Source organism: Triturus cristatus, chromosome 9 (genome assembly GCF_964204655.1).
Source record: "Triturus cristatus chromosome 9, aTriCri1.1, whole genome shotgun sequence".
In the NCBI taxonomy this organism is placed as follows: domain Eukaryota; kingdom Metazoa; phylum Chordata; class Amphibia; order Caudata; family Salamandridae; genus Triturus; species Triturus cristatus.
The window spans coordinates 375,877,382-375,900,120 of NC_140592.1; the positions used below are offsets into that span (position 1 = coordinate 375,877,382).

Genomic DNA, 22,739 nt, shown 5'->3' on the forward strand with positions numbered 1-22,739 from the left:
CCCTGACATAGAATGTCAAAATAGACCCTGATTTACAGCCACGGCCTACACGACGGCACGGGCTGCTGCTGCCTCTTTAGGTCTTACTTGAGAGTGATTGGTGCCTAATGTTACAATTTTTTTTTAACATATGCATACTATACTCTGCTTACACCTCACTCACTCTACACCTCACTCACTCTCTCTACACCTCACTCACTCTCTCTACACCTCACTCACTCTCTCTCTCTCAATACCTCACTCTCTCTCTCTCAATACCTCACTCTCTCTCTCTCAATACCTCACTCTCTCTCTCTCAATACCTCACTCTCTCTCTCTCAATACCTCACACTCTCTCTCTCAATACCTCACACTCTCTCTCTCAATACCACACTCTCTCTCTCAATACCACACACTCTCTCTCAATACCTCACACTCTCTCTCAATACCTCACACTCTCTCTCAATACCTCACACTCTCTCTCAATACCTCACACTCTCTCTCAATACCTCACACTCTCTCTCAATACCTCACACTCTCTCTCAATACCTCACACTCTCTCTCAATACCTCACACTCTCTCTCAATACCTCACACTCTCTCTCAATACCTCACACTCTCTCTCAATACCTCACACTCTCTCTCAATACCTCACACTCTCTCTCAATACCTCACACTCTCTCTCAATACCTCACACTCTCTCTCAATACCTCACACTCTCTCTCAATACCTCACACTCTCTCTCAATACCTCACACTCTCTCTCAATACCTCACACTCTCTCTCAATACCTCACACTCTCTCTCAATACCTCACACTCTCTCTCAATACCTCACACTCTCTCTCAATACCTCACACTCTCTCTCAATACCTCACACTCTCTCTCAATACCTCACACTCTCTCTCAATACCTCACACTCTCTCTCAATACCTCACACTCTCTCTCTCAATACCTCACACTCTCTCTCTCAATACCTCACACTCTCTCTCTCAATACCTCACACTCTCTCTCTCAATACCTCACACTCTCTCTCTCAATACCTCACACTCTCTCTCTCAATACCTCACACTCTCTCTCTCAATACCTCACACTCTCTCTCTCAATACCTCACACTCTCTCTCTCAATACCTCACACTCTCTCTCTCAATACCTCACACTCTCTCTCTCAATACCTCACACTCTCTCTCTCAATACCTCACACTCTCTCTCTCAATACCTCACACTCTCTCTCTCAATACCTCACACTCTCTCTCTCAATACCTCACACTCTCTCTCTCAATACCTCACACTCTCTCTCAATACCTCACACTCTCTCTCAATACCTCACTCTCTCTCAATACCTCACTCTCTCTCAATACCTCACTCTCTCTCAATACCTCACTCTCTCTCAATACCTCACTCTCTCTCAATACCTCACTCTCTCTCAATACCTCACTCTCTCTCAATACCTCACTCTCTCTCAATACCTCACTCTCTCTCAATACCTCACTCTCTCTCAATACCTCACTCTCTCTCAATACCTCACTCTCTCTCAATACCTCACTCTCTCTCAATACCTCACTCTCTCTCAATACCTCACTCTCTCTCAATACCTCACTCTCTCTCTGTATCTCACTACCTCACGCTCTCTCTGCTAATGCAATAGGTATCACATATGCAAAAAAAAAAGCTAATGCCAATAGAAATGACAATGCCATTTATTTAGGGATACAAAAATAATAAAAAAAATAATGAGCAATACCAATAGCTCTACCTATAATATTGCCGAGACCATTGCATTGTAAATGCTTTTTTATTAATGGTGCACTGGTTCTATGAAAAGAAAACGGAGCTTCTAATTAAATCCAAATTGGTGAACTAAGACCTGAGAATGGTCGTGAACTCAAAGTGACGAAGAAGTCCGCAGATGCTCACAACTAATCCCCAGTTAGTTTGTATTTTTTTCTAATCTACAAATGTATGCTTAACTACAGAGACAAAGAAACAAAAAAAACAAACAAAAAAAACAAAAAATCCCGTCATCTATAAAAAAGTAGTGATAGTTGCACCACTAACACAACTGTCATTATTACCCTTTTCAGCAGCATTTGTTTTCTGAAACTCTCATGGATAAAGTGCTCATCCGGACAATCTTCCTACTGGCATTCAATGACCTGACTTAGATCTGCGAGTGGCACTGAAACAAATGGGATGCCCTTAAAATAGCACACGGAAAATCAATGCTTCCGCTTTCCGTGTGCGGACGGGTGGCTCTGAATAAAGTTGAACTCATTTGCTTCTTTGCCTTCATTTTGGAACGGAGTTTTTATTTTATTTTTTTCCGGAGTTCTGTATAGCGCGAACTTGACCCGAAGGTATCGATATTGTTAGGCACGGGGAGATTAAGCGATTTGCTCAGAATCACAGGATGTTGAGCGTCATCATTGCCGAGACTCGAAACCGGTTCCCCAGATTTGAGGTCGACCGCCCTAGCCGTTTAGACCACATCCTCTCCCCTAAGTGATTACTTTTAGCAAATAGATTAAATGACAAACGATTGAGTAAAGTTCTAAATGTTTATGTAAACATTTAAACTTGATAAGGAAACATACATAAATCCTAGAAACTGAACCCCATGCAGTTCAGTGTAAAATAATCTCCTGCCTAAAATTACGCAAATTTGCTCAATGATATTGTTGACAATAAATGTTCACTAACCCTACACGTGATTTGTAGTATCAAGTCAGTTTTCAATTTATTTGTTTTAAGTGCCAGATCACTTCCAATTGCGTCGTCCATTGCCGCGGTCAACTCTGCCAACTACAGTAACACTACAGCTACGAACCATCACACTGAAACAAGTGTGACAATTCAGATTATTCCAGGTCCCCGAAGCTATAAAAATGACTGGCAGAAAGGATTAGTTATTTTTAGCCATATTAAATAAAAAAAATTTAAAAAACTGTTGCTGTGCTAGTCTGAAAATTAGACAAGCAGTGCCACCGTGTGGCAACGTGTCATAAGTGCACGTGTTGACAAATGCTTGTGCCAGGCACCGGAAACCGTCAACTCAAATTAAGTACTGGTGTACAGATGTTACGCTCGGGTTATTATTGAGCTACTTTACAGAAATGTCAGTAATTACAGCGCATACCGTGTATAAATTGGCAACGCTAACGTACCCGCCCAGTTTATTGATTAACTTAAATCTGAATTAGTTGGGTTCGAGTTTAAGTTAAGAAAACCATTGCAAACTGTCCGGGAAAACCCATAACGTTATGACTGCGTTTCTCGGATTAATCACTCATATGAGCCACAACCCCGCTAAAGTATCAACTTGTTTAAATGACACTCAAATCTAAGTGTGAGTGGTGAATAAATGATAGCCAAGACATATACTCTCTCAATCCCTATTTACGGGCACGCCTTGATGCATCTATCATGTTTTGTGAGTTATTAGCAGAAGACTCAAAATGCATAAATTATGATTTCTTCCAGACACAATCACTATTCATGCTGGGAACATGTTTGTGAACTGACCCTTTGGGTTTGGCTAGTTGCACTCAGTGCCTCCCCAGAGCACAGGTAGAGCGCATGCTTCAATTATTCTGCACTGCATTTAGTTATGCTTGCATCGCAGAACATCCGCTTTAGGCGTATGCTGACCATTTTTCTCAGTCTCTATTATTTCACTAATAAAAGCCATTCAGGTACAACAAGTTCTTCAAGGAAACATAGAACATCAAACTCCAGTCAAGTGTCAGGCAGTAACTGCCTGCACAGTGGATCGATAGCAGCTGACGGATCCACGCCCACCACGAAATGCACAATAAGCAGAAAAAAAAAAAAAGAAAAAAAAGGGATTTTACAGCCCCTTTATTCTTCAGTCTGTCAATGCAGAAAAGGCCTCTAAATGTACTCACCGACGTTGCTTTTTGATGTCTAGGAACTAAACATTTGAGGTTGCAACACAACCTGGAACGATTTGGTGTGCATGAGACAGCATTATTTTCTGGATGCACGAGGAGAAAAAAAGTGGTGAACTCCGGGGAAACATTGCACACTGGCAGAATCCACACCCCTACAATAAGAAATAGGGACATTGCCAATGGCACCTGCAGTGCTGAACTTACATGGGGCTCATGACATCACTGAAAGGTAGTAGCATCTTCATCTGGACCCACAAGAAACACCGCCCGCTCTACCTACCTACCTACCTGCCCCCCACCCTCACCACCAGTGTAGCCATTGGCTGTAGCACTGCCCTGAAACCCAGGCAATTGGTTCTCCTTCCGAGAAAACCTGGATTTTTCTCCAGTCTTACAATGCAAAATACCAACAATTTCTCCTTATCTGGTCTTACAATATTTGCTGCTAATGTAAAACATAACGGATCCCTGAGGTTGCTTGAGAGCATTAAGTGGCAGGTGGACAAGGGAGGTGCCAAATGAGGGAAGTTCCTTGTGAATGAAGTATCTTCCCCCAAATATCTTGCGACTCACAGAACAGCATTGTGGATAGCCGTTGTGTTTTTGAAGTGGAGTGATATTTGCAATGAATGGCATGTCACTCCTGTGAACACCCTTAAAGTGGAGCAATGCAGCGAAAGAAACAGAACATGCAGCCGACAGCTCGGCAACTAGCAACTAGCAGCTACCGCCCATCAGAGGTGTGCAAGAAGTAAAAGGGGTTAGCGGCTTACCAAGAGGTCGCCCTGAATTCTGGTCCATCTGTCCATCCTGTGGCCGACATACAAGTACCTCGGATTGAAGAGTGAGCCGCACACAAAAGAAAAAGGCACGCGGCCGCCAATGTTTAAGATGAAGCAACATTGTTAAAATTAAAGCGGGGCATGGCACACTTAAAAAAAAAAAAGAATGTTGAAAAAAGTTTATGTATGCGAGCCGCGCAGCACAAATGAAAGGCGCACAGCTGCCCTGTTAAATCTGGCGCACTGTAAAAAAAAATATATATATTTAAAGTGCGATGTTGCCGCATGCTCTTTTTGTCAATATAAAGCGGTCACACAAGAGATGCTGCCACCATATTTTAAGTTAAACTGCGACATCACAGTGTGTGCTTTTTTTTTTTTACTAAATATAAGGTGGACTATAAAGCATGATGTCCAAAGCAGCTGTAGCCAAGGAGGAGGAGGAGCGAGCAGTAAAGACAAAAAAAAAAAAAAAAAAATTTTAAAAGAAAAAAAAAAGGAGTGCTCAGACACTAAAATGATATGAAGTGTAACACCACATGTAAGAGGGGCAGTCCTCATGGGAGGTTACAAAAGTAAACAAGCATTTGCAATGCAATAGGTCTCGCAATAAATAGCGAGATTTTGAGCTATTGGCATTGTAAATAACAATACCTTTTCTGCAATAATAAAAGACATTGTCATTTACAATGCCAAAAGGGCAAATTTTCTAAAATGCGAGCCCTATTGGATTGCAAATGCTTGCTGTTTACAAGCGCCCCATGCTGCGCTTTCACGTTAGAGGCCACACCCCTTTTAGACAAGTCGTGTCTAAAGAGAGGTCCATGGCTCCTATTAAGGTGAAAGCGTGGTATGGGGCGCTTTTACCCCAAAAAAGCATTTGTCTGTCAAGTTGAAAAACAAATGCTTTTTTTGTAAAAGCACCCAGTGAAAGTGCACACGGCATGCTGAATGTTGCAGGAAAGCATGTAGTGCCTGCAGTAGGAGAAACCATTAAAGAAAAAGTGCTTGCAGAGTAAATAAGACTACTGCGTAACAACCGAAATTAAAAGGACCAGTCCTCATGGGAGGTTACAAATGAAGACAAGGCGGTAGTAAAGAGGGACTGACAAGCCTTCAACAAATCAGAAGCCAGCACTTACGAAGGACAATGATAAGCCAATGACGAATATGGGCGGAGAGTGGGTGGGTCTTCAAATCCATACTCCAATACATCATGGCCTGCAGAGCAGCACATGCTCTGACCAGGATTGACCTAAAGATTTTAAAACCTTTCTGATAAGGCCTACATCCTACAGTTCTTCTACTGGTACATTAGTCTGTTTTGCAGATATGGCCAAGACGCTTCTTATGAAGCAGCTGGATGCTGTATAAATGCTATTTGATTGATTGATTGAAGGGCCGGATACTTAACCAATATGATTGAGGGGCCGGATACTTAATCAATATGATTGAGTAGAGGAACTGGCACACGTAAGCAGGCTGTGGAATGTCACCCAAGGGGTCTCTACCTTGGTGCTCAGCAACAACTAGAGGGGAGTTAATCACAAGGAAAACACCACCACATCTATAGCCCAGACATTGACCCTCTCAGAGGCGTGGCTGAAAGCTGCAGGCTTCGAGAAACCCATGCAGCAGTAAGCTGGTAAAAGGATGTAAAAAGGGCTACTAGTGGGACCTGCATGAACCGTAAGCTTTTAGTCTCTGAAGACCTCCCGCATAAGGGCTGCCCAACATTTGTCCACAAGGGCAAAGTCATGCCAAATATTCAGTCTATTCAAACAAGGTACATATATACACAGTGAATTTAAACGTGAAATATTTAGATATCACCAGGGTGTCCTGAAAAGATGGCAGGTCTGCAACCTTGTGCACCAAGACTGGAGACCCCAGGTCTGCAGCTTAGGAGTCTGTGGAACATCTCGCGCCGGAAAAAAAACAAAAAAACAATCGGGGTTAAGTGCTACAGAGATGCGCTATTGTAAGACGACGTTACACATAGTGCACGGGCTGGGAGGGAGCGTCCTGTGGGTTTACACATACACACAGAGCCCAGGCGCCGATAGTGCACATTGATATCGCTTCCTTCTTGTTGATGCATTCACCAGGCCCTCACAAAGACAGGAGGAGGAGGAAGAAATCTGTAGGCCTCAAGGCCGGTTTCACATCAAGGGGAAGTTACATAGCTGATAACCGATGGTGTATTCAAGGAGCCATATTTGAGCAACTGGCATCAGATACTTACACAATATGAGGGAATCGTAAAACACAGACATCACACCCAAAAGGATTGGGAGACATTGACAACGCACAAGAGCACACACAACCAAGCATTTGGAGAGGTCAGGAGCATGAACCCACCCATGCACACATACAAGTCTAAAGACCCTGGCAATGCACAGACAGTAAAACAAGCATTTACAATGCAACAGGTCTTGCAATTGTGAGATTTTGAGCTATATGAATTGTAAATGGCAATGCCTTTTATAATGGTAAAAGGCATTGTCATTTAAAATACCAATACGTCAAACTTTTGCAAAAGCGAGACCTATTATATTGTACAACGCTGTGTCCCTGAAGCGGGCACCGTGCTAGGCATGGAACTTTATATATATATTTTTTTTTAATAAATAAAATCTGAGAGAAAGTGCGGTGTCCCTGAAGCGGACGCTGCGTTCATGTCTAAAGTAATAAAATACATAAAAAGCGTTGCCATTGTGCAACTTAGAGCAGCATAGCCCTCGATGTGAAAAGCAGCCATCATTGTCCTGCGTGGGTGCCCTGCAAATGCAAGAAGCAACCGCTGATGTCCACCTTAGTCAGTTAATAAACAAACTAGTGCTCACCGACTTAAAAAGGAGATCGTGTAACAAGCCAAGTAAAAAGGCCAGTCGCCATGGGAGGGTACAAATAAAGACAAGGCAATACTAAGGAGGGGCTAACAAGCCTATTTACAAATCAGAAGGCAGCATTTACGAATGTCAATGACACAAGCCAATGTCAAGTATGGGCAGAGAGTGGGCGGGGCTTCTATTCCATACTCCAGAACAACAATTTTCGCAGAGCATCGCATGTGCGCTGACTCTAGGCTCGACCTAAAAACAATCCACCCTGGCAATCGTGCACACAGGAGACACCAACAACGCATGCACACCCCCATACAAGATGAGAGACAATATATGCAAACACAAAATTTTACAAACTTGTAAAATGTCATAACCCCCAATAAGAAAATAAGAAGCAACAACCACCTAGAATTAAAAAAAACACATAAAAACTTTGTTTCTCCCATGAACTTCAACATGTCATACTCCTGGTTTTGCATACAGCGAGTTAAGGATGCTTCCAGAATCAGCAGCACAAGCTTAGTGAGATAGTGTCGATCCAGACTGCACGGTTCCACAAACTACTGGTCAGACCTTAGTGTGATGGTGGGTTCCTGCGACAAGACCCTGAGTGACCACAATCAGTTGGTGGTCTGCCTCTTACTGGCACATCCCTGCTCTACCGACTAATGGCTCAAGCTGTGCAACACACAAACCCAATCAACAGCTCATGGGTGGATGTGTCTATCCTAACAGGACTGCATAACCTTTATGCTTATGTGCCAAGAAGCTCGTTCAACACTTCTAGTCGCTGCATGCCATTTCATCCACCTTTTCTATTCATGTTTAAGTACATTTGATGCCAGGGCTTTAAGTTGGACAAAAAAAACCCCACAACTGGTGGTCTCTCAAAGGGACGTGGTCGATGTAAGAAGGGCATGGCTTAAAACACGCAAGCTAACAATCTGTGCTTAGCATAGTGTGTCGCCCCACTAGTATTTTGCTGCTTCTGTCATCGCATCCAGATATATAATACAACGACATTACACCTACAAAAAAAATAGGACTATTGGCTTTGCCAATGGTTGTTAGTTGCATAAGATAAATAAGCAACAACTTAAATTATAATGAAATATAGGAAATGCTTCAGTGATGAAACTGTTAGACTGTGAAAGAACTATAACGAGTGTCTTTGAAGTTACATTAAAGGCAGTGATGGGCGGTACTGCAGCAGAGTTAAGATTTTCCTTTTCACCCGGAGGGTGAGGGCAAAAATGGAGAGTTTAATAGGGACCCGTCTGAGCACCTGCTTTTTAGAACTGCTGGTGCTGAGCACTGGCAGGACTCGGCCCACTTAAAAACCCGTCTAACGCCCTTCAAGGATGCACCCTGGGCGCTAAAGAATTTACTGAAAGTCGGATCATTCAGGTTATCTTCCAGAGCTACGAAGCGCTATATTCACGAGACATCCGGCGGAGGTTCTCAACAGTGCAAAACGCACCCAAGGCGGAGTGATAGGGAGCTTTATTTCTAGATCAATAACCACACGATACGATACAAAACAGACACACACACACACACTTTATGCGACACCGACAGTGCACGCACAGACATGGACACGAGAATTATGGAACGCTGTTAATGCATGCGCACCCAGGATTTTGACAACTTGACAGTATACACATCACGACAAGAATAGTAGACGGCACTTTAAAGATATCTCTCTCTCTCTAAGTCGGAGGACACGCTAACAGGCTGCGCTTGATTTGCGTCCGTGGTTGTTGGTGGGGGGCTTACTATACTTACTTTTGAGTTCCGGCTTAAGCCCTCTGAGCCCAATGGGCGTTGCGCGCCTGTCAATATACATGCACAGGTAAACGGCCCAAGGGGAGAGTCAGGCTACATGAGCAAGCACACGACCCGAGGGGGTGAAGTCAGGGGGGGGGGGGGGGCATGAGCAGGCACATGGCCTGAGGGGAAGACACTGTATGTGCACAGACAGAGGGGGAAGTCAGGGTACAGGCGCAGACCCCAAAGGGGGGGGGGGGGGGTGAGTCAGGGTACATGACCAGGCACATGGCCGGAGGAAGAAGTCAGGGTACATGAACAGGCACACGGACCGAGGGGGGGGGGGGGGGAGTCAGTATACATGCACAGGCACACAGCCCAAGGGGCAAGATAGGGTACATGAATAGGCACGCGGCCTGAGGGGGAAGTCAGTATACATGCACAGGCACACAGCCCAAGGGGCAAGATAGGGTACATGAATAGGCACACGGCCTGAGGGAGGAATTCAAAGAGTACATGCACACACATTTACACAGTCTGAAGAGTAAGATGATGGAGTAGACACACACCCCTGAGATAAAAGTTTGAGTATACATGCACACTGTCCAAGAGGGAGGTCAGAATAATATATGTTCATACACAGACACAATCGGAGGGGAAAGCTGGAGAGTGCACAGAGACACACACACCGTCGGCTAGGTCATTACCAACATCAAAGCACCTGGTTGATACAGCTTACGACTGAAAACAAGGTCCGTAGTACCTTAGAGGGAGAGGTTCTCCCTAAACACACACACACTTGCTCCACCTGCAGCTCTATTGTCAAGTCACGAAAGCCTCCTTTGTGTATCTGCAGGCTGGCTGGAGTGTGTGTGGAAACAGTGCCCCGCCCACAAAAAATAAAACAGCCAGACCTCACAACGGAGGCTCCACTTTGCTCTACTTCACAGACACACACCACATACTACATCCTGGCTCCTGCAGTAAGAGAAACTCATTAAAAAAAATTAGTGCTAACAGACTAAAGAAGACGTACTGTGTAACAACCGAAGTAAAGGGTCCAGCCCTCATGGGAGGTTACAAATGAAGACATGGCAGTACTAAGGAGGGACTAACAAGCCTATTAATGAATCAGAAGGCAGCATTTATGAAGGACAATGACACAAGCCAATGACAAATATGGGCAGAGTGTGTCTGGAGCTTCAAGTACATACTCCAATACAGCATGGCTCGCAGAGCAGTGGATGCACTGCCTAGGCTCGACCTATAATGGAGGGACTAGTGATCATATTAAGAAATGAAAAGCAGCCATTTACAAAAGACAGTAGAAGGAGCCAATTAGAAAGAGGGGTGTTGCTTAATACCCATATCCTGAATACAGCATGTCAGGAAGAGACAGCACAAGCGTTTCCTAGGCGAGACCTAAATAGTAGAAAGGCAGGTGAGGCAAAAGGGAGGCAGTGAGTAAAGGAAGGACAAGTGTGAAAGATCAGTAGATGGAAATGAGAAAATGTGTCATTGCCTGTAAAGAGGTTGGGTGTGATGGTCTTGAAGAGTAATCTGGGCCCGTCACAGGATTAGAAAGTATATTAACCAGTTTGAGAAATGGGTTGATGAGAACAGGAGACTAAAGGATTCTCTGAAAATGCTTGCACTCAAACATTTCCTGCAGCTTTTCTCTAAAGAAAGCATATACCTGCGGGTCTACAAGTTGAAAAGGGAGTCGACAGCTAGAGCTGGCGTTCAATAAGCCTGCTCCTCTTCCTTCCCCTTGGAGCTCTGGCTTCTGGGAGGGCATAACTCTCAGGATTAGAGAAGGCAGTCTAACAGGATGAAGGACTTCCCTGGCACTCATAGTTTTGAGTGGCCAAGAGTATGTTTCGAGAGCTCAAAACCTCAACCCTGGGTTGCTTCTCTCAAGAGAACCCAGGATCAAGGTTTGGTGTGGCAAGGCCGGTTCTTAAGGAAGGTGTGCTTGGATTCTTTACATAAGCTAGAACTATGTATTGACTTTTCAAAATTCTCCAGGGTAGCCCCTTCAAGCTAGAAAGTGTACTGAGGTTTAAAGAGCACCCCTATAAAATTATTCCCTTCGTGGACTCCGGAGGATCACTATGTAAAATCACTACCACTTTATAGAGTAATTAACTTTGTGGCACTCCAAGGTTTTACTGGTTATGGGTGCCACACATCCATGTAGTGACCACTATGCACCCAAATCCCACGCCTCCAAAGTGGAATTCTAAGCCATATAAATTCTCAATGCACAACCACCTGGCAGTCATGAGGAACAGTGTGTGGCACGGCTGCATGGCACTCTAGGGGAGCACGGTGCAGGACAGTTACATGGAAGTATCACCAGGCCCTTTAAAAGACTACTGCTGCCTGCTCTTCAGAGAGACAAAACTTGGCGGCACTGCCAGTCACACCAAATAGACAACTGATTGCGCTGTTGAGATGACATATTTGATCAGAGATTTACAGAGGACAACCCACTTCTGTTACATGCGATGTGGCGAGCCCGATGCAAACATTCAAATGACATTCTTGGAGACAGATAGCGTTAAATTGCTTCACACTTGAACTTTTATAATAACAGAGGCTTCTCAGCTCGGATATTAGTTTAAGTGCGTTTCCATCTTTGGCACAGAAAACTACAAAGACCCTGAAGATGTTATAATGATTAAGAGTTTCCCTTTCACAAACTTTTGGTTTCAATAGGGGTTTGACTCAACTTGATCGTATACAGAAATAAAAATTTCTAATGTGCATCCAAAAAAAAAAAAAAAAAAAAAAAAAAAAAAAAAAAAGGACCATTTCAATTTGCAAAACATTTAGTAACATTTTGACGGTCGGCATATTCGCTTTACACAGTTTCACGTCAATGTAGCAGACTAGAACACAATTAAATACACACGAGTAAATACACAGTGATTGTCTAGTGTTATTCTGGGCCCGAATACGTTAGCTGCACGCCTTCAGTCATGTTAGTTAATGTATCCTTCCTGACGCCCCTTCAAACTAACTCCTAACCTCTTTAGGATCACCTTTTCCTGTGTTATCCCAAATTTTGTTATGGCCCTTTTATCATTCAACTGCCCTCCTCCTTCTGTGCACCACTGTTTTGCTTTTAAGCCTCAGCCTGGCTAACGTTCTATAAATACCAGTTTCAAAAACTTGGGCTCAAATTCTTTTGATCCGGCACTTAAGAACAGATATGTCGATCGATAACACACACACTGACTTCTCAAGCGCCTAGAGGTAAAGCACTGCGTAAGAGTTTTAGAGGAAAACCTCCGTCCACGTGCTAAAACACGTCCACGTTTAGCTCACACTCGTTAATCTAAAAGTTTACGACTGTAGAGAGAGCTGATGTTTCACTGCAGCACATATAATCCTTCACACACATGGCAAACTCTTCTTAAAGTGAGCACTGGTCTTTGATACTTAATCTTCCACCGACAGATTTTTAAAAATAAAACTACGGGAAAGCACTCGAAAGAACCTATATAGCACTCTAGATACACAAAACACAATCTGCTCTTGTGGGAACTTTACATAAAATTCTAGATAAAGCAATACACAAGACCTTCAGACTCGTCTGGTCAAAACCCAGCCTATAAGACCCAGATTTTCTTTAAAACGCCTGCGGTTAAGTTCGAACAGTGGCCTTTGCTTTAACTTCACTTATTTAACCCCTTCGAATTGAACCAGACGTTATTATTTATTAGCCCCAAGTGTTATTACCAATTAAAACAATATATAATTACTAATCTAGAAGGCAAGAGCTCATGCCAGTCTACACAGTAACACATTTCCCTTTGCAAATATCCCGAGAAGCAAAAGTACTACAGTCCACAAGACATTCTTCCTGTTTCACATAATTGTGAGTTATCACTCCTCTTTCATAAAGCCACCACCATAGACACTCCCCGAGTTCAAAGGACCCACCCACCCGAACGTGTTAACCCAACACGACCACTCTCGTGACTTAAACCACTAAAGATGATCCTTCCAGAAATGTCCCATTAAAACTACTCCCTTCAGACCCCCCAGTCCCCATAAAGGCCGTGCAGCACAGAAGCTGCTAATAGCCCCCACAGCACCCTCGCTACTACCCTCGTAACACAGTCTCCACTTCCTGCTGTAGTCATATCTACTTGCTACCGCAGCCCAGAACGCCACCCATTCATGGGGCCCACCACAGCACCTCTTCCGTTGCCCGTCTTATTTTTCTAGCTCCCTCAGCACATGTAATCACAGCCGTTCACCCTCGTCTCCCCTACTCACCGGCGGGATCAGCAGCGACGAGGAGCACAGCTGGGGCAGTACAGCTGCTGCTTGAGCGGGGCTCTAAATGAGGCTGCCAGGAATGTAAGGCCACACCCGGGTCCGCCCTCTCCCCACTCTACGCACCAAGCAGCAAAACAGAGGAAGGACTACGCAGCACCGATGAGTCATACACTGTACAAATATTTCATAGAAATGGAAGGAAAAGAAACAAGCCCGTCAGCGATATCTTCGTACAGCAGGGCGACATATTGCTCCGGTGTTCTATCCGTCCCACCTAGGCTCCGCCGTCTATGCCTCTTGGATTTCTATGCTTCCTCTGGAACTCGTCGGGGAGGCATATAGCGTGTACTACCCCTGACACGCTTGAAGCGCGTTATGTCGAGTAGCACGCTACTCCGGCACCCAAGGCTAGTAGTTGATCCAGTGGTGTTCTTGCCTATTAGGATTACTCATGTGTTCTCAACGAAGAAAATAACAAGCATTTACAATGCAACGGTCTCGGCATTGTTAAAGTTAGAGCTATTGGCATTGCTCATGACATTATTTTTGTTTATGTTTTTGTTTTTAAAACATTTAAAGAAATGGCATTGTTATTTACAATGTCAATAGCTTAATCACTCTCAAAAGCGAGATTTATTATGCAAGCATTATTTGGGAAGTTTGGCAAATCCATAATTATGAGGAAAACGCTGCAGCATCGCAAAATGCCAGTGGCCCAGACTAATATGCATGATTAGAATTTGGATTCCATGCCCATTCCTTCTTTGTCCTCTCTGCTGAAACTGCTGTCTGAAGTGTCAAATTTTATTAATACTAAACAAAAATCGCACTACCGTGCCAGGGCCAGACTTGGCGTTGATAATGATTGTTTGAAAAGGGAACTTTGAAAGGATACGAACTTGACCAATTCTGGTTTCAAAATATAAGAGAACACTGTAGAGGCATGCGTCTACCGACTGTTATATATAATTTGGGATATATTTCTTAATCTGTCGAGTTCAGCCACTGCATGATTATATTGTTGTCTCTTTTTGAAACTCAGGAGCAGTAACATTGTCGTGGTGTCACTAGGGCTTCAAGTGGATGCTTTTTCAATATTATATACAAGCCACAGTTACTGCTAATTTATATTATGCAACTAACAACGATTGACAAAGCCAATAGTCCTAACTTGTTGTAGGTATCATGTTACTTGTTGTATCATTATGCCTGGATGCAATGACAAAAGAGACAGCAAAATATAAGTCGTATAGACCCCGCGCAACACCGCCCCCCACCCCCACCCATTTTTTTTTATCCCACTTAAAGCCCTGGGTAGGATACTCAACAACAGGGCCGAACTGGAACCCCAAAGTAGGCCTGGCAATTATGTCAGACCAGCTGGAGGGTCATGGGGGAGGTTAACTGTGAAGCACTTTTGCTACAGGAAACGCCCGATGCCCGGGCAAGCCAGCCCGGCCCTGCTCAACAACCCCGTTCTCTCCCGCATTTACCTGTGATCAGGCGCGCAACACCCATTGAACTCAAAGGGCTTCAGCCCCCCCCGTCGTGTGTGGCAGCCCGGGATGAGACCGCTTCCCGGGCAGACACAAAGCCGCGCCCGAGCACTTCACAGGTCTTTAAAAAGACCATTTGCATGTTAATGAGGCCTCGCTGTTGGTTCACCCCTTCTAAGAACCCCCGCAGCTCCACTCTGCCTAGATTCAGCCCCCCCCACCCCCGAAATCAGCGCCACTCTGCCCACTGTTTAAAGATTCAGCCCCCCCCCCGAAATTTTTGCTTAGCCCCCCCCCCCGAACATTAACTAGCAAGTGATTTCGCTGGTCGCTTTTTCACAAGCTCTGAACTTTGGCAGTGATGTTTCCCCTTGATAGAGAAGTTTCAGTTTCTGTATTTGGATTCCATGCCCATTCCTTCTTTGTCCTCTCTGCTGAAACTGCTGTCTGAAGTGTCAAATTTTAGTAATACTAAACAAAAATCGCACTACCGTGCCAGGGCCAGACTTGGCGTTGATAATGATTGTTTGAAAAGGGAACTTTGAAAGGATACGAACTTGACCAATTCTGGTTTCAAAATATAAGAGAACACTGTAGAGGCATGCGTCTACCGACTGTTATATATAATTTGGGATATATTTCTTAATCTGTCGAGTTCAGCCACTGCATGATTATATTGTTGTCTCTTTTTGAAACTCAGGAGCAGTAACATTGTCGTGGTGTCACTAGGGCTTCAAGTGGATGCTTTTTCAATATTATATACAAGCCACAGTTACTGCTAATTTATCTTATGCAACTAATAACGATTGACAAAGCCAATAGTCCTAACTTGTTGTAGGTATCATGTTACTTGTTGTATCATTATGCCTGGATGCAATGACAAAAGAGACAGCAAAATACAAGTCGTATAGACCCCGCGCAACACCGCCCCCCACCCCCACCCATTTTTTTTTATTCCACTTAAAGCCCTGGGTAGGATACTCAACAACAGGGCCGAACTGGAACCCCAAAGTAGGCCTGGCAATTATGTCGGACCAGCTGGAGGGTCATGGGGGAGGTTAACTGTGAAGCACTTTTGCTACAGGAAACGCCCGATGCCCGGGCAAGCCAGCCAGGCCCTGCTCAACAACCCCGTTCTCTCCCGCATTTACCTGTGATCAGGCGCGCAACACCCATTGAACTCAAAGGGCTTCAGCCCCCCCCCCCGTCGTGTGTGGCAGCCCGGGATGAGACCGCTTCCCGGGCAGACACAAAGCCGCGCCCGAGCACTTCACAGGTCTTTAAAAAGACCATTTGCATGTTAATGAGGCCTCGCTGTTGGTTCACCCCTTCTAAGAACCCCCGCAGCTCCACTCTGCCTAGATTCAGCCCCCCCACCCCCGAAATCAGCGCCACTCTGCCTACTGTTTAAAGATTCAGCCCCCCCCCGAAAGTTTTGCTTAGCCCCCCCCCCCGAACATTAACTAGCAAGTGATTTCGCTGGTCGCTTTTTCACAAGCTCTGAACTTTGGCAGTGATGTTTCCCCTTGATAGAGAAGTTTCAGTTTCTGTATTTGGATTCCATGCCCATTCCTTCTTTGTCCTCTCTGCTGAAACTGCTGTCTGAAGTGTCAAATTTTATTAATACTAAACAAAAATCGCACTACCGTGCCAGGGCCAGACTTGGCGTTGATAATGATTGTTTGAAAAGGGAACTTTGAAAGGATACGAACTTGACCAATTCTGGTTTCAAAATATAAGAGAACACTGTAGAGGCATGCGTCTACCGACTGTTATATATAATTTGGGATATATACCGCCACTCAGTGCCTTGCTGCAACAGAGAATCTTCGGTACCTCAGTACTTGCAGCGTTTTGTAAAAAGCATATTTCCAAGCAGTCATCGAACACCGCCGCCTTTCTCCGAGGCAGAGCAGAAATGCCTCGGAGAAACGCAGGTCGTTTTCGGATTCGGGGGCGTGTTTTGCTGTTATCTCCTCCAGCCATTGGCTGGAGGAGATAATTAGACTTTCTGCAAAAAACACACCCCCGATCCGAAAAGGACGGGGCCTGATCGGAGTGACGGGACCTCTTCTCCAATGGCTTGCCAGCATTGAAGAGGCCAGCCAATGGAGAACAGGGGAGAAGAGGGGCGGGTTCAAGCCCCTCTTCTCCAAGTCATTAAATCTCCGACTTCCTGTTCTGCCTTCGGCAGACCGGCGGTCCTCGACCTAAAAACAAAAAGTGTAGCAAATCAGCCATGCCCATTCGGCAAGAAAGCTGTAAGGGCATTGTTTGTGGCAGGTGTTGCATTTAAAAGCACACTGCCACAAATGTATTACTAAAAGCATAGTGTGGTAGCACACTGTGATTTCCAGACAGCATATTCTCTATTGAAATGGCCATTAATTGTGCATAGACATACCATTTTACTGATAAAGCTGTGTAGCGCACAAACAATAATTTGGAAATCAGACTTCATTGAATGTATGTCGTTCGCTCATCACTAAGTAAAGTGTCTTGCTTTGTTTTGATTCTATTATAATCTTTGTTGCAGTCATACTTCAGAATTACAAAAAGCACTTTATTGGTGCTTTCTCGCTGCTATCTTTGAAAAAAAAATTATAGTTCATTTATATGTATTTAAATGTTGTGCCTTAGAAAAACAAGCATTGGAAATGGAATAGGTCTCACATTTTTTGGAGTTTGGAGCTACTGGCATTGCAAATGGCAACGTTTCGTACTTATGCAATAGGTCTTGTACAATTTACAAAGCCAATATCCTAAACTCGCGTAAATGAGAGACCTATTGCATTGCAATGCTTGTTGGGGGGGGGGGCTTCTCGCACGAGTCTGCCACGCAGGGGAACTTAGTGAGGGGGCATTTTATGGCGCACATGAAGTGCTCGAATTCCTATGAGCTGCGAGGGCAGGGGTGGGGTGCAGGCAGGATATCTGGGATGTACTCTGGAGGACTATTCAAGACATAGCTGTGGGAAAGAGAAGCACATTTAGCTTAATGTATGCAGGCACCTGAAATGAAAAGAAAAACAAAAAAATCTGCTGTACGAAAGAACTGCGTCTAAAAATACAGCAGCGCAAGGGCTGGGCGGTTGAACCGCATACCTGGCGCTGTCTGGGTTGGGGAGACAGCGAGGAATGTGAAAGGAAAGAGGAAGCACTGAGAGGGCTTCTGGTATCTTCGTCGCATGATGTCTGCCCCGTGGCGATGCTGCCAACGCCTCCCTCTTCTTCCCAAGCCTTCCTCCCCCCTCAGCTCCAGCCCAGTGATGTCAGCAAGGCCTTTCAGTCGCCGCCTCACTTAATCCAGCAGCTGTGACCAGGAGGAGAACGGGCCCGAGGAGGAGGACTGTGTCTGCAAACAAGAAAAGGCTAGCAAAGGGCTTTCCGGGCTGGAGAGAAAATGGCACCAGCGTGAAAAGCAGTACCACAGAGGACACCCTTTTATTTGCCCGAAAACACGTATATAATGGCTAACGTCTGTAGTCGGGAGGAATAAAGCAGCAGAAGCGAAAAGAAACACCTCACATTAGCGAGAGGTGTCCCTGTGCAGTACAAGCATTTAAACAAGCTGTCGGGAAATATTAAATGCCAATCAATACCGGTCAAGTTACACAGAGTTTAACCAGTTTTCTAAACTATAGCGCAAAGAAGAGTTCAGGAAACAGCAGCACACACTTTGCAAATACTTGGCGACAGTGAGATCCAGCTGACACCGATTACAAGAAGCACAGCCGAAGTGGGCCGCGCTGAAAAGGAAAATGAAAGAGTGCTTAACAGACTTATAAAGTAGACCGTGTTACTCCACTAGTAAAACATCCAGTCCAGGTGGGCGGGGCCAAAATAGGACAGGGTGCTGACCAGGAGGGACTAAAATGCCTCAGTTACAATCATAAGACACCATTTACCATAACCAATGACACAAAATGACGCACACCAATGGAAATTACGGGCGGAGCCGAAAACGTAACTTCTTAAAGTATATTGATTCCAAGAAGCCCTCGCACAGCAAGCAACGCATGCGCGCTGCAACGCCAGGCGAGACCTAAAAAACAACATCCTACAGCCTTACCTTTCATACCAGCAAGATTGTCACATAGTTTCACTTTACAAAATCTTCTCTCATTGCAGAGAGAAAGAAAAGTAAATGTCAATTTCCTGTTACATGAATAAGCCGCAATTTGTCAGAAGACATATCTTGATATTTGATCTCTGTCATTGAATGCTACTGACTCTCCCAATAGTGCCTATTTAATTTGTGAGGTGCGTGGAGTGATTTAATTTTGTGAATTAAGGTGATTTTACTGGTGATGTTCGAATGCTTGCTAATGTCCGATTCCTAGAGTTGGAGATCCTAACCCAACTCCGGAGATTGCTGGTGATGGGGAGCAGCTGTCTGGTTATTACGGAATGTTGTCGTTTTTTCACATGATATTGCGTGTGAAAAGGTAGTGAATAGTGGCAATGTATTTTCTTGGTTTATCCCCGCATTTTTCTTGGTGTAGATTGCGAATTATAACTCGCCAAACTAATTACAGCATGTTGTGCTGGTCTTTGCCCTATGGCATTAATGATAAATACCTCCTTTATTGGTGTTAGGCGTTCTTTGTTGGCACTGGTTAATAATATTGAATGTCTGTAGGAAGGTGGATATCTGACTATGGTTACCCCCAATTTTTTGCCTAGTGTCTAGCTGGTTCTTCGACTTAGTTGGCCTGAGATCCTGCCATTCAGGATCTCAGCCCATCTGCACTCTCTTTAAAATGGACTCCATGTACCCTAGGTGCATAACCCATTGGAACTAGATCACCCTGTGAGCCCCTGTACCAGTGTACACTAGGTACCCAGGGCATTGGTGTATCTAAGGCCTACCAGGGTCTGAAGCATGTATTATGCCACCCCTGGCCTGGCCTAGCAATTTGACACAACTGGCTGATCGCTCAGCTGGGGTAAGTTGGTGTAACCACCTCTTACTTAGGTGTAGTATACCTATACCTAACCTTAAATGGGACACATGTTAACCTATAAGTCACTCCTATGGCAGGCCTTAACAATCCTGAAGGCAGAGTGCTTGGTTCCATGTGAGATGGTGCTCTGGCATGAGCTGAGCCTGTCTGCAGTGGTCGGAACAACTTCCTTCTACCGTTTCCAGATATCGTCATACCATATACTCTTAAGTGCATTATGAACCTCGCGGTTAAATGCTAACTTTGGTTTGGCTTTATCAAAACATGTCGAGTAAGGTGTCATACGAATTGGAATACTAACCCCTCGCCAATTCTGGCGACGGGGTTAGCATTCCACCCTTCTAGAGGGACACGACATGTACAGTACCTGAAACCCGGGTAAAATCAGACATAGCCTCAGCTCCACAAAATGGATGCTGCCACCACAGACACAAGTCTGCCCTCCTGCTGCTGGGAGTCCTTCCAGCTTGGGAGACGTGGACAAAGGGTTTCCTGCCAGGGGAGGTGCGTGCACCACCCCAGACAGGATTTTGTGTATTGGTCAGGTAGGGCTTGAATAGAATCAGACATGCCTGAGGCTCACAAGGAGCCTCGGTGCATATGCCAGTTCAAACCGGTCCTGGGGCACACCAGCCCCGGACCTGGGGCGAGCTGGACAAAGGATTGGGGGTGTAACCACCCCCCTTCCTGGTCCCACCCATAGGGAGGGACCTAGCAGGTAGTCCGGCCCCTAGAATCCGCTTAAAGGTAGGAGCTGTGTCCTAAGACTTCAGACATCCTGGAATCAACTTACTACAAAGAAGGAGACGGGAACTTCGACACTCTGCTGCACAGAGGACAGAAGGAAATCTCCCCTATGGTCAAGGAGTGACCATCTTGCTAACGCAAGCACCAACCAGCTACTCGACGTCTGCTTTGCCGCCGCCTCCTGCCGGAGCCCAAGCCCAGAGCCCGACAAAACCTGGACCTCCAGACCTCTCACCGCCCGATCCACAGTCCCTGCAAAGAAGGAACCCGTGGAGGCACCGAGACATGTGGAGCCAGCCATCTTGAAAGACCCACGACAAGCTGCAAGCCCGACAACAGAGGCTCCCTCCAAGTTGTGCTTTGGGTCCTGAGAAGCCCAACACCGGAGCAGCATCTGCACCAAAGGTGAGCCCTCCAGCATCTCCACGATCTGCGTGGGGCCCCTCTGCACTTTGCATCTCGACGCGCCTGCCCGGTCCCTGGCCCGTTGGCTAGTGGCCATTTTGGTGACGAACCTTGAAAACTACGACGCTGGTCTGGTTGCTCCAGACTGGCCCCTGCTGCTCTCCAAAGGAGCAGCCCCTCTGACCTTGCTGGTCAGAACAATCAGCTTTCTTCACTTTCCACGACTCCTGCCTTTGCCAAGGCTTGTTTGCTTCTTCCGAGTCGCCGACAGCGAGAGCCTGCATGGGACAGCTCGTGAACCGACTCCTGGACGTCGTCGACCTTCAGGGACCACGTGGCTGCGGAGACAAGCTACACCTCATCACCTGTTTGCACCCGACATCACCTGGTACCTACCTGGTGCCACGCCGGTCACTGGCTAGTGACTGTGAACACTGTCCCCTCTGCTTTCAGGTCTTCTACAACTCTGATCCACTCTTGGATCCACCGCATCTCTTCTGGCCCGGCTGCCTGCAGCATCTTTGTCATCAGGCTCCATTGAACAGATAGACGAAGCCCGACGCACTTCGAGACCTATGCACCCGCTTCCTGTGGGTGAGGTAAAACTGGCACTCCGGTGCCCATGTGTAGAGAAACATCTCTAGTGTCTGTGTTTTAAGTCTTAAGTTCGTAGTCCATCCAGAAGACCCTTCTAGCAGTAACGTTTGAACTTTTACGCACCCATTGAAAACCTATGGGAGCCCGCGTGTAACTTTCCTCACTGCACACGCGACCCGTGGACCTCCTGGTCACTAACTAACGTTAGCTCCTTGTAGGCCCAGCGATTCTAGAGGCCCTAGGCCTTTTCCCTTTCCTAGTCGTGGTACTTATACCACTATTTTAGTATATGGTTTGAGTGGCCACCAGGGCCCATCCATATAAAGTGCAACTTCTGTATATTGTAATACTTTCTTGTTTAACGATTTGTGCTCCTGTGCTCATAAAGAGTCTAGGGGATACTTTGAGTAATAAATACATATATATTTTGAATATATATCTGTGTGGTGTCCTTTCATTGGTATAAAGGGGGGTTACATATGGTAAAACAGCTGGCTTAACACGCTTTAACGAGTTTAGCCTCAAAGACTGCTTAGCCTACGCTACCACTAGGGCAGCTAGTCCGAAAAGGTTGACTTACAACCACACCATAAGGGTTGCTTGGCATGGTACAAGGTGGTCACTTTAACTAGTGGTAATAATCAAAAGGGAATGGATCACTTGTAGCTGGCACCAGGGTTCGGATAGTTGTTTCCGATGTTGGTAAAAAACCCTCATTCAAGTAAGATAGTTCGTGGGCGGTATATCTTGGTTCTCCGCCTTGATATTTAGATACGTGACAGCATCATCATAGGGTTTTTCCCATGCTTCCTCCAACCCGGAGGGAACCACTGGCCATTCCAGTAGTGATCAGGGAAAAAAGGAAAATGCAAAAAAAGGTGAGAAGTGCTCGGGTGATGTGAATGGTTAAAAAATTCCTCTAGCTACCTCTATTCAATTTTATTCCGATAGGT

At 45.4% G+C, this 22,739-nt stretch overlaps 1 protein-coding gene across 2 annotated transcripts in view; it reads right to left on the bottom strand.

The window, feature by feature from the left end:
• The window catches only part of CAPNS1 (calpain small subunit 1), an 88,716-nt gene extending 74,762 nt beyond the window's left edge, over positions 1-13,954 (bottom strand). Inside the window, exon 1 of one of the 2 annotated variants that reach the window (XM_085625210.1) lies at positions 13,572-13,954. The gene's annotated coding sequence lies outside the window, so the exon portion shown is untranslated. Of the gene's footprint in view, positions 1-13,491 lie in introns of both variants that reach the window. The other variant, XM_085625211.1, reaches the window with a different exon arrangement.
• Positions 13,955-22,739: the final 8,785 nt, after the last annotated feature.